The sequence below is a fragment of the Ammospiza caudacuta genome, chromosome 13 (assembly GCF_027887145.1).
Source record: "Ammospiza caudacuta isolate bAmmCau1 chromosome 13, bAmmCau1.pri, whole genome shotgun sequence".
NCBI lineage: Eukaryota > Metazoa > Chordata > Aves > Passeriformes > Passerellidae > Ammospiza > Ammospiza caudacuta.
Genome location: NC_080605.1, coordinates 20,591,738 through 20,603,672, shown reverse-complemented (window position 1 = coordinate 20,603,672; position 11,935 = coordinate 20,591,738). Strand labels below are relative to the sequence as shown.

The 11,935-nt window shown below is 49.8% G+C and overlaps 1 long non-coding RNA gene across 1 annotated transcript in view; it reads right to left on the bottom strand.

The window, feature by feature from the left end:
• Positions 1 to 4,366: 4,366 nt before the first annotated feature.
• Positions 4,367 to 11,935, bottom strand: part of LOC131563697 (uncharacterized) — a 31,777-nt gene continuing 24,208 nt past the window's right edge. The window contains exon 3 of the long non-coding RNA XR_009275314.1: positions 4,367 to 4,554. This is a non-coding gene — a long non-coding RNA (uncharacterized LOC131563697). The remainder of the gene's footprint in view (positions 4,555 to 11,935) is intronic.

Sequence of the window (11,935 nt, the reverse complement as noted above, 5' to 3'; positions counted from 1 at the left end):
AGACAAAAACCTCCTCTCCACATACAGAAAAAGGGATTTAAACACTGGATGGACCAAAAAGGAGCTGCTTTTCCAGCCTTTCAGGGTGGAGGACAAGGTTGGGGGGTTCTGATTAAAAAAATCAAAGTTCCAAGATGATAAATCCAACTCTGAGCAACTTCCAGGGTGCTTGAAGGATCCTGCCTCAAAAAGGCTCATTCCATACTCTGGGATCATGGGATCACCTCTGGAGCTCCTCCCCATTCCCTCCCATCCAGGTGTGTCAGGAGCTCACCAGCTCTACTCCCCCTTTCCCAGCAGAATTTGGAACTGCAAAGCTGGCACATTTCATCCCAATCCCAAAAACCTTTTGAGGAATTTTCTGGTGGAAGATTTGCCCTTAAAGGACACCCTCCTGAGAGCAGCGTTCTGTACCAACTCCTTCCCTGGTATGCAGAGAGCGTGAGGAGGTGTCACAGTTTGAGCTGCAGCACCTTTGCATGAGGGACAAAAACAGCACCTGAATCTGAGCCAGGCTTCTCCAAAGGAGAGAGAATCCCTCAGATTTCTCCAACCTATCCAGATTTTATCAGACTTGCTGCTAATCCAGCAAACAACAGCTACCAGGAACAAAAACAAAGCTCCCTGGGCAAAAACAGAGCTTGGGGGAAGGAAAACCTCTGCAGTGCAAACACAACATCCCTCGGGAGCATCCCTGGCATTTCCCACTTCCAATGGCCCTTCCTGCCAGAGGAGAGGGAAATGTGGCTGTGTCTGAGGGCCTGAGCAGCATCTTGGCTGCATCTGCTCCCCAGCATCCACAGGAGCTTTCCATGCTCCCATCGCAGCCACCCAGCCCTTCTCGCCTGTCCGCTTTGGTTTGCAAGCCTGAAATTCCCAATCTCCCAGCTCCAGCCAGCAGCTCTGGGTACACACCAGTTGTCTCCAGTTCAGAGGCCTCACACAGAATGGTTGGGGTTGGAAGGATCCCAAAATTCATCTCATCCCATCCCTGCCATGGCAGGGACACCTCCCACTGTCCCAGCGTGCTCCAAGCCCTGTCCAACCTGGCCTGGGACAATTCCAGGGATCCAGGGGCAGCCACAGCTGCTCTGGGAAATCCATTCCAGGGTCTCCCCAACCTCACAGGGAAGGATTTTCCAACTCACCCCTGCAATTACAGCTCCTGCCCTGCCTCACAACACCCCGACTAAAATAGTGCCCCAGATTTCCAGTTTTTAGTAGATTTTTCCCTATTAATTTGTTTTAAAGCCAAGACAGGTGCAATAATAAATCAGAGCACAAAACCCAGCCCATGTTCCTTGTGCCATAACGAACCTTCAAGCTCATTCCAGCAATAATGATACTGCACATGACTTTACCTCTGCAAAGGTAAAAGATGGAAAGCCAGGCAACAAGAGGGATGTGAAAAATGCAAAATTAGTTACAACAACTGAAATAAAAAACCCTAAAGAACCAAGGGTTTGAGTAGATCCATTTAGTGCAGCAGAACAGGAACCCTGTGGTGAAACCCATGCAGAATTCCAGGGATTTCACCTCTGAGATGCATCCCAGGGCAGGATACTTGAGTTACAGTGTGGGACTCAGGAAGAAACAAAGGAGGGAAATGCTGTAATGAGCTCTGAGAGGAAAAGCCTGCTGGAATTGATGGGTTTTAAAGCACTTCCAGAAGTCAGCCTTGTTTGCAGGTTGGATAAGAACCACAAATTGAATCAGAGCTCACTTTGTTAGAATAGCACAGTCACAGAATTCCAAGGAAATAAAAGGGCTTTTATAAATACAAATATATAAATTTACAAAGCCCTCAGCCTGTCTTGCACAGCACCCTCACATTTGCATTTCACAGCATGAAAGTCCTTTGATTCCCCAAAAAACACCCCCTGGAGCTCGGGGCAAGGCTCCAGCTGCAACCAGAGCAAAACCATTCGGAGCAAACAATCAAACCAAGCGACCAACCCCAAACCAACAAGATGCCAATCCCATCCCAGCTCCCCTTTGTTGCCTGCTCCCTTCAGAAATGGCCTCAGAGATCTCTGGATGGGAGGAAGGAGGAATGGGTGGGATGGGGAGAGCACTGGACAGGGCAAACCCCACACTGAACCATGCAAAGAGCCCAGGGCTCACTCCAATTCCTCCTGAGGAATTCCAGCTCCACGTGGGTGGCAGGAAACAAGCAGCAAGGTGGGCAAGACCCTCACCTGGAAGGTCAGGGCCTCCAGAGTCCCTCACAGAGATGGAATCCCATGGGAATGTCCTGGAGATGTCTCATGGCAGTGGCAGCTCTCAGTTCTCAGCTCTGAGCTGTGGCTCCTGTGCTGTGCCTGCTCCATCCCTTTTATCCTGGGCTCCCTGATGCTGCCTCCCACTGATCCCACCCAACACCCCTGATCCTCCCCAGCATCCCCACTCCTGCCTATCCCACTCCAGCATCCCCGATCCTCCCCAGCATCCCTGATCCCACCCAGCATCCCCACTCCTGCCTCGTGCTCATCGCCCCCAGCATCCCCGATCCTGCCCCTCCTGCTGATCCCCTCTGACGTGAGTTCTGGCCCCAGGGAGCTCCTCCTGCCCACTCATCCTGCCCTGGAGCCGTGGCCTGGCAGCCCTGGGGCTCTCCAGCCACAGCTGCGGAAGCTGCGCCGTTCCTGGGTGGTCCTGGAGGAGCCCCACGCTCCTGACACCATCTCCCCTCGCCCACCTCCCAGCCCCAGCTCCAGTGGACATCCTGAACTCTCAGCACATCCATAAAATTGGTGGGGCAGTCGTTAATTGTGTCATCCTACAAACATCCCCTGGCTGCTCCGAGCTCTCCCGTCCATCCCATTCCCAAAGGAACACTTCCAGCATGGAGAGCTGGAATTGCACATCCCCCTCCACTGCTGTGCCAGGAGGGATGGGGAGAAGCAAAGACAAGGCTGGCACAGCTGGCTGCTCCTTCCCAAGCCTCTGGATGGCTCAGCGCTCCAGGTGCTGCAATCCCTGAATGCCAAATCCCAACATGGATCAGCAACACACTCCAAGGGGAGCTGGGAGACCACGTGTGTCAGGAGATGGATGCTCTGGGTGTAGTTTGAAAGACTTCTCACCATCATCCTGCTTATCCTGCTCTTTGCCATCCTAAAAATCCTCATCAGTGCATTATCCTTGGAGGGAGCAGGCACAGGAGCGCTGCCAGCCCAGGGAAGGTCATGGAGAGCAATTTCTCCTCTGGAATCATCTCCCAGTTCCTCCCTGCCTGCCCACATCCCTTCCCCACACCGGGATGCTCACAGCTGGGAATTTCCCAATCCCTGGAAGAGCTCAAGGGATGGGGTTTGGAGCAACCTGGAACAACCCATGGCAGGGGCTGGAACTGGAGCAGCTCTAAGGCCCCGTCCCACCCAATCCAGTCTGGGATTCCATGCTGGGAGCTCACCTCCCATCCCAGCCCTGGAGTTTGGTGAAACCCAAGATGAACAGAGCGAGTGACTCCACCCCCTAAACCTAAAAAAAGGAAAAGTTGGGGGTTTTTTTCCCTCCCTTTTTAATTTCTCTGTGGATCTGTAACCACAAAGCAAACAACCTCCATCTGCAGAGCCACGTTCTGCTGCAGGAAGGAGAGAGGGGGTGTGGAAAAGCTCTGGGGAGAGGGCTCAGCTGCCAAGCAGGATGTTCTGAGGAGAGACAATGGAATCAGGGCTGCTCAAAGCAAGGCAGGTGGGCTTTTCTTTCCTTTCCCCACTCCTTTTTTTTTTCTGCACACCCCGATATTTGTTACAGGGCCCAGCCACAGAATTCCCACCTGGGACTCTCCCTGCTCAGGGGGAAGCTATGGGGATGCACACAAGTTGGCACCTGTATTTTGGGGAAAGCATTTTGGGAGTGGTGAACAACATGCCCAGGGCTGGACAGAGTTTGGAAATCCAGATTCCACCTTCTGGCTGTAACCAGGGCAGGATTTTTCCTCCTGGTACAATTCCCTGTAGGAAGGTGAAGAAAGCCCAGCCAGCAAAAGGAGGGATCCCGAGGTTTATCCCGACTCTTAGAGCCCGCTGACAGCCCAGGAGACAGCAGGAAATGCCTCATTTTCACACGTGTGAGGGCAACTCCCAGAAAAGCTGCAATCCCAGCAGCTCCATCAGCATCATCACCTTAACTCTGCCTTTTCCCTACCGACTCCAATTAGGCTGAATGTTCCCCGAGCAATAAAGAACAGGAAATTGGAATTTCAGGAGGATTTTCAGACACTCAGAATGCCCAGGTCACAAACTGCCTCTCCCCTGGTGGGAGCTGAATGTTGAGAGCTCCACTGAAGGGATTTTCCCCGTTCCCCTTGAACTCGGAGCGCTGAAATCCCGCGGGGCGCGCGGGAGGAATTTAATTTTATTTCACTTCACACAGAGGCATTAATGACATTCCCATCCCGAGGAGCCCCATCCAAACCTATATTCCAGCAGAGCCAGCTGTTTGCCTCGACAATGAGCTCACAGCAACCTCAACACTCATTTGCAGCAGCTGGAAATTTGGCAGGGCGGGAGGGGAACGTCTGAGTGGCGTGGACACCGTATGGATGCGCTGGAAGAGAGCAGGATGAGGGCAAAAGTCACCTCCAACCCCACAATTTGGGCAGCAATTTGGTGCCACACAACCCTGGTGATCCTAAAACCCTCTGCCACAATATCTAAGGAAGGGCACTCCTGGCTGGTCCATCTCTGTTCCCTCCCAGTGTCACCACCAGCCTTTGCTCTGGATCGCTCTGGAAAAGTTGAACCTCCACATGATTTGCACATTCCAGCCAAATGTAAAGAGATCAAAGTCCAGGCTCTTTTTATGACCTCACCTCCCCAGAACAGTGGAATGGTTTAGTTTGGAAGGGAACAAAGCTCAGCTCATTCCAACCCCCTGCCAGCAGCAGGGACACCTTCCACCATTCAATTCCTCACTTAAAGCACTGCAACTTACTAAAAAAAAAAATTGAGTTATCCTTTAAAAAAAAACCAAAAACTCCTCATGCACAAAGATGTCTGGCACCTGGGAAAATGTGTTTTCCAAGTGAATCCAGAGGAAAAGGTCAAATTCAAATCCAATCTGAAAGGATCTGTGAAAGTGATGGGACAAAGATTTACACTGAACACTGATTTATGTTACTCAGTGATTGATACATTAAATCATTTGGTACCCAGCACATTCCCATCATCCAGGATTCCTAAGAATCCTTGAGTTCAGAAATTCCCATTTTCCTTGCAAAGGTTCCCTCCAGATCCCAAAGGAGACATTTGGAGGCTTCATTCACCACACGATTAAACCAAAGCAGAGCACAAAGCACAGAGTAACTTATCTCCCTAATTCTCCCTGTTCCACACCAAAAATCCTTCCCAGAAAATCCATTTGTAGGGATTCTGGCCATAACAGGAGGAAGGGGAGAGATCCTGGGCTATTTTTAAGCATAATTTTGGGATATTTTGGGTATCATCACCCCAAAGGGAACGAGACCATCACAGCCCTCACAGCTGGGCTTGCACTGCAAACCCTTTTCCAGCACATCTGGCCAGATGTGCTCCCTCCCTGCTCCAAGCAGCAGGCACAGATGGAATTCTGCACTGGATGCAGATTTAGATAAATGTAATAAGAGCTGAAAATTCAGAGTGGCCAATTCCTGCCAGGCTTTGAGCCCCACCACATCCAGCCCTGCAGCCCAGCACCAACCTGGGCACTGCCCTGGCTTTTCCCCACACAATTTGTGGGAAAAATCCCATTCCTGCACCCAGAAATAGGTTCTGGGGATGCCATAAAACCAGTTGATTAAAACCACATAGATTAAAGAGCCACTTTTTCACGTGCTGGGCTCTTCCCATCTTGTCTGGGTTGTTACCCTTCAGGAATATTTGGAACTCAGCACAAATGGATCAGCTGGAAGAAGAGAGCAGCAGCTCCTCTCCCTGCTTTGGTTCCTTGCAAAATGCATTTTTTTTCCAGCTCAAAACTCCACATTTTTCTTTGGACACAGCTCCTAGGGATGAGCAGGGAGTTCAGGAGAGGGACCCACGCCCTGAAAATCTTTTATCGCCAACATTTCAGCTCCAGGCATTTTTTGGAGGTGAGAAAACCCCGCTGAACTTGGGAGCTTGGAAACTTCTCCCCCTCTCTAGGAATCCAGAAAAAAAGAGATTTCCTGGGGAGCAGAATCCAGGCTGGGAGCCAAAGAGGCTGCACAGGTGTGGGATGGAGGTGTATGGAATATCAGCAGTGGTATTCCCAGGTTTATGGGGATGGGGGCTGTGCTGAGACCTCAGGGGTCCCCAAGAGTTTTGGGTGTGTGCTCCAGAGCTCTGGGTGTCCTGGAGGATGACCCAGCTCCATCTGAACCTGCCAGTCCTGATCCATGTGCTCCCAACCACATAGGGCTGAGCAGCACAAAGATTTCCCGGGGAAAAGGTGGAGCTGTGGCCATGCCAAGGATTTGGGAAAAGCACAAGGAAGTGCAGCACAATTTATCCAGGGAAAAAAAAAAAAAAAAAAAAAAAAAAAACAAACAAAAACCAGCTCGTGTGTCCTGTGGGCAAATCCCACCGTGACCACAGTAGTGGAAATTGGAATTATTGGGGAAAAGGTCCTGTTACAAACCATGGAGGTCTGACATGAGCAGACATTTTATGGCCTTGCTGTGGCTCAGAATTCCAGGTGGGAAGAGAGCTCAGGAAAGGCTGGAAGAAAGAGAGATTCTGCTGCAGCCCATAAAAAGCCCTATTTAATAGCACAGCTTCAGGGCCCTATGGAAAGAAATCAGATCCAACCCAGGATCCAACCATTCCTGGGGGAAATTTGCTCCAAAAGACAAAAATCTGAGCCTGCTCCAAATTTTGGGCAGCTCAGGCAAAAACCTGGATTATTCACTCAGTGGTGATGGGCAGAAAACACACTCAAATTCCCAACAAACAACACCCAGCTCCAGGTGAAGGGAAGACTGAAGGAATAATTGGAAGTTTTCTCAGAATTGATAACATTTTAACAGGAAGGTTTGTGGATGCCCTCAGGAGAAGCAAACTATTTTAAATGGAGAATATTCCATTGAAAAAAAATGGTTTAGCTCATCAAAATTAATTCAAAGTTGATGGGAGGAATTCGACCACTCCCATTCTTCACAGAATTATAGTCAAAATTTAATAATTTACATTTCTGACTCTAAAACAAAAACTGCCCCTTTCCCAGTAATCTTTTGGCTAGACACCACTCCACACCAGTTTCCTCAAGGGCACTGTTATTCCCTCCAGAGAGAATCATGGAATGCTTTTAGTTGGAAGGGACCTTCAGAATCATCCCATCCCATCCTACTCTTGGGACAATTTCCACTGTCCCAGGCTGCTCCAAGCCCATTCCAACCTGGCCTTGGACACTTCCAGGATTGGAGCAGCCACAGCTGCTCTGTTACTGAGGAGCCATTCCACCTTTTTTTGTTTTTTCCCCTAAGACATTGGCAGTTTCCAAGTAAGATAATTCCCTTTTCCATCTCTTTGCACCCCTCATTCCATGCCCAGCCAGCAGCGCGGAATATCTGGCTCCCAAGAACCCAGGATTCACCTGGGATCTTCCCACAAGGATTGTTTTGTGCTCAGAGGATGCATTCAGGGTTATTAAAACCCTAAATAGGATTTGGAAAGGGTCCTGTTTCCAATCAAAGATAGGGAATAGAGAGGATGCAATTGGAAAAGGATGGAGCTGAAGCCAGAGGGAAATAAAAGCTGGACAAGTGACAGTGAGGCTCTTTCAGGACTTTCCAAGCTGGTTTCATCCTTTGTCCATTCTGGAAAAGGACAAGGATTCCATGTAAAGAGAAAAAGAAGGAAAGAGAAAAGGAGAAGGGAAAGGTTTGCTCCTGTCAAGAGGGATTAAACTCCTGCAGGGTGGATGATGTCATTCCACCTCCTGCTTTCCATCAGCTGGACACATGGAGCGTGTATCAGCAGTGCCAGGGGAAAACCGAGAGCACCCCCAGATGGGTTAAAGAACAGGAAAAAAGCCAATTTCCAATTCCAAAGTGTTCCTTTGAACTTCCCTGTAAGGGTGGGGAGGCCCTGGGGTGGATTTCCAGGGAAGCTGTGGCTGCCCTGGATCCCTGGCAGTGCCCAAGGCCAGGCTGGACACTGGAGCAGCCTGGGACAGTCAGGGCTGGAACTGGATAAGCTTTAAGGTCCTTTTCCATCCAAACCATTCCATGACCTTTGTGCTTTCAGGTACCCCAACCCTTGTGGGATAAACCAGCAGATCCATCTTTTCCAGGGAAGGAATTGAAACAAAAAGAGCTGAGATCCACAGGTACCATCTACACAAACCCTCTGGGCTGCCTGAGGGCTCATCCCACAGAAGGACTTCTCCTGGAGCTGCATCCATGCTCTGGATTTGTTCCTGCCCTCCCCTTTTCCCTGCCCACAGCTGCTCTGGATGCTTTGGAGCCTGGAATCAGGTGCTAAATCCCTGTGGGAATCCACCACATGGAATTTCCTGGTGGTTTGATCCCCTGGAGCCTGGGTCAGGAATATCCATCCTCCAATTAATTAATCTGAGGAGTCAGGAGCATTCAAATGCCCTCTCCCAAGGCAGGGACCACCTCAGGGCAGGATCCCTGTGGAAGGTGACTCAGCAGAGCAGGAATTTGGGGTTTTTCCAGGCTTTGGGAGCTGGGAATGGCATTTGGAACCAACGGTCCAACCCCAACCCACATCAGTAAATCCAGGGATGTTTGGCAGGTGCCCAGGCCAGGAAAGGGCCACCAACACTGGGATCCCTTCCCAGCCATTTCCAGGAGCTGCAGGATCACCTGAGGGAATTTCTCCATGAACCAGCTTGGAGGGGACACCTCCAGAAGCCCCTCAGGCATCTGCCACCCCCTCTCCCTGCCATGCTCCAAGTGAGCTCCATGGAGCCACAACTGGGGCTGGATGCAGCTGCTGAGCACATCTGGGAGCCCAAGCAGCAGGAAAACAGCTGCAAGCAGCTGGATCAGGATAAAAATGCCACCCTGGAGCACTCCACGGGGCTGGATGTGCAGAATGCAAATAAAACCCCAAATCATTCTGTTTGCTGCAATTCCCAGACAAAACACGGCTGATCCTGGCAAACCCAAGGCAGAGGCTGTTCCTTCCCAAGCAAACACAACCAGAGACAGTTCAGCTCCATGTTGGCTTTTCCCAATCAAATCAGGGTGGTTTTGCCCAGAGGAGCTAACAGAAATTCCAGCAAACCTCAAAGAACAGGAGAAATCTCCTGCATCCCCAAATATGCAGCAGTGGAGGGGCTGCAGAGATGCCAACTGGCAGCAAGCAGGGAGGGAACAGAATATTCCTAAGAAACCTCCTCATTTCCCCCATTCAAAGGAGCCAGGAGGAGGGGGGAGCTCAAACCCTTGCCCTAAATCAGGGTGAGAGGGAAAGAAAACTCTGGGATTCCAGAAGGAGAATTTTTACTGCGACCACACAGTAAAAAGGAAAATAAAAATAGTAACAGGGAAAGCAAACTTCTGTTCCTTCACCTTTTCCTTATTTTAACCATTTGCTCGGGAATATCCATACAAAATTCACCAAATCTGAAGTTTATATCAATTATATCCATCCCTAAGGAACCCCTGATTCCCATTCCCCTCCAACCATCCAAGCACAGCCACAAGGCTCTGAAATTCCCCAAGAATCAAACATTTGCTGTCAGGAACACTGAGATTGGAATTTACAAACATCACTCCGGAGCCTTGCCACAAGGATGGGTCCTTCCTGCAGCTGCAGGTAAAAAAAAAAAAAAAAACCTCCTGGAAAATTGTGGGGTTGGATACTCTGATCCCAAATCTGAGATTCTGCCTCCTCCTCTCTCTCCTTCACCTCATTTGCTCTTTCCTCTGGTTCTTGTTCTGCCTGGGCACCACACTGGGAGTGACAGATCCCAGCTCCAGCCTCCAGGCACTTCCTTGAGAGCACTAAATGACTTTTAATAACACAGAGCTCGTCCAAGAGCCTCCAGAGGCAGCTTCTCCCCTCCATCTCCTGAGAAGTTTTCCTTCTCCATCTCCCAAGCCCTTTCCCCTACAGTACCCAACTGGTGCAGCCCTGGAGTAACCTGGAAGCCTCACACCAACATGCAGAGCTCAAGATAAAAGAGTTTCTTCCTAAGCTTCCAATGTTCACATGAAAATCCCTTTTTAGCTAAAAAACCTTTGAGCTTGGTCTTAGCTCCTGAGGGATTGAGATACATGGAAAAGCTGGAGGAAGTTGGACAAGGCTGCACCAGGAGCAGATGAAAACCAGAACCAGCTCCCAAAGAGCTGGGAATTAAATGGACTTTCCAATCCCCCTGCACTCCACACATTTGCATCTTGTTTTGCTCCTCTCTTTAATTCTGTGCACTCCCTTGAGTTGGAGTTCAGCTCCTCTCTGACAAAATCAGGTACAACACCAGTTCTCTTCCCACTTTTTTTAAACCTTTTCCTGCCAGATTCCAACAGCTATTGGGGTAGTTCTGACCATGACCAAATCCTGATTTCTGCACCTGTGAGAATGGGGAAATACATGGGGAATTATCCCTCTTTATCCTACACCTGCTCACGTGCCACAGAACTTTTCCATCAGGAATTCACAGGGCATGTGCACAAGCCTGGTGTTCCTGAATAATCTCATGGATTTCACAGAGCAGAATCAGCTCCTGGGAATTCCTGGCTGCAGGGAATTCAGCTGGACACAGGGACCTTGCTCCGACACGAGATCCTCTGCGAGCCCGGCGCTCCTGCGCAAGCCCATCTTCCCTCTCTCCTGCTGCTTGGACCACCTTTCCTGTCCCAGCAGCAGCATTCCCTCACACCACAGGACACCAGGAACAGCCTGCAAAGGTCAGTGCCATCATTTGATGTTCTCAGAACGTCTGGATTCCTTCCGGATTTCCCTTGTTCCAACAAAAAAAAGAACGGATGGAATGAAGGAAGGGGGACAGCCAGCCCCAACTCCAGGTGCAGCCTACCCCAAATCCTTCCCAGCCAGCTGAGCTCCCCTTTGGGCATCTGCTGAAATCCCCAAAAAGCTCAGGAGCCATCAGGTGGTCACGAGACGCGGAGCTGCTGTCAGGAAATTTCTCCACCGTGGTTTGAGGTTCTGCCTTCCAGCCTTATTTTCCTCAAGCTCCCTTTTCTTCCCTTGAAAATAATCCCTTCACTCGGATTCTTGTGGTGCAAAGCTTCCAGTAAGTTCCAGCCTGGAATCCAGGCAGGGGGATGGATTATCTGCCTGCAGTAGGACACCTCACTCCAAGCAGTCTAATAACATAAAAATGATATATTTGAAGTGCTGCTCCCTCAATAATACCTTTAAATGGACTCTATTTATTTGAGCATTATAAATAAAAGTGCTGGCACATGTGGAAGTTTCTCTTGGAAAAGGGGAACAATGAACTCTCCAGCTCCTTCAGCCTCTCGGAGCTCTGGTTGCCAACCTCGGAACTGCAATTCTCCAAGTGACTTTAATAAGCAAAATATTCCATTTTCCATGTATTGCTGCTCTTCAGAATGGATCCAGTTCTGGGGAGTGACGAGGAAAAGCTGTGGATTTCTGCAGAGCAAAACCAAAACTCATCCAAAGCTCATCAGAACCCATTCCAGGGGCTGTGGCCATCACTGGGACATTGGCTTCATCCTTGTCCAGGAAAAGAGGACCAGCTCCATGCCCATCTCCAGCAGCTTCCAGGTGCCTCCTGCTGCTGAAGCTTTGGTCCCTCTTACACTGTGCAAGAAGCCAAAAGATTATTCCAAGCTCCAAGTCCCCCAGAGTCTGGAAAACTGCAAATCCAGACACAAACCTTGGTACTTTGAGATCATCTTTTCATGGGAGAAATTTGAGTAGCCCTAAAAAGATCCTTATCGGTGGCATTTTCCAGAGCTCCAAGAACACTTTCTCCACTTTTTTGGTTTTAATAATTCCAGCATCAA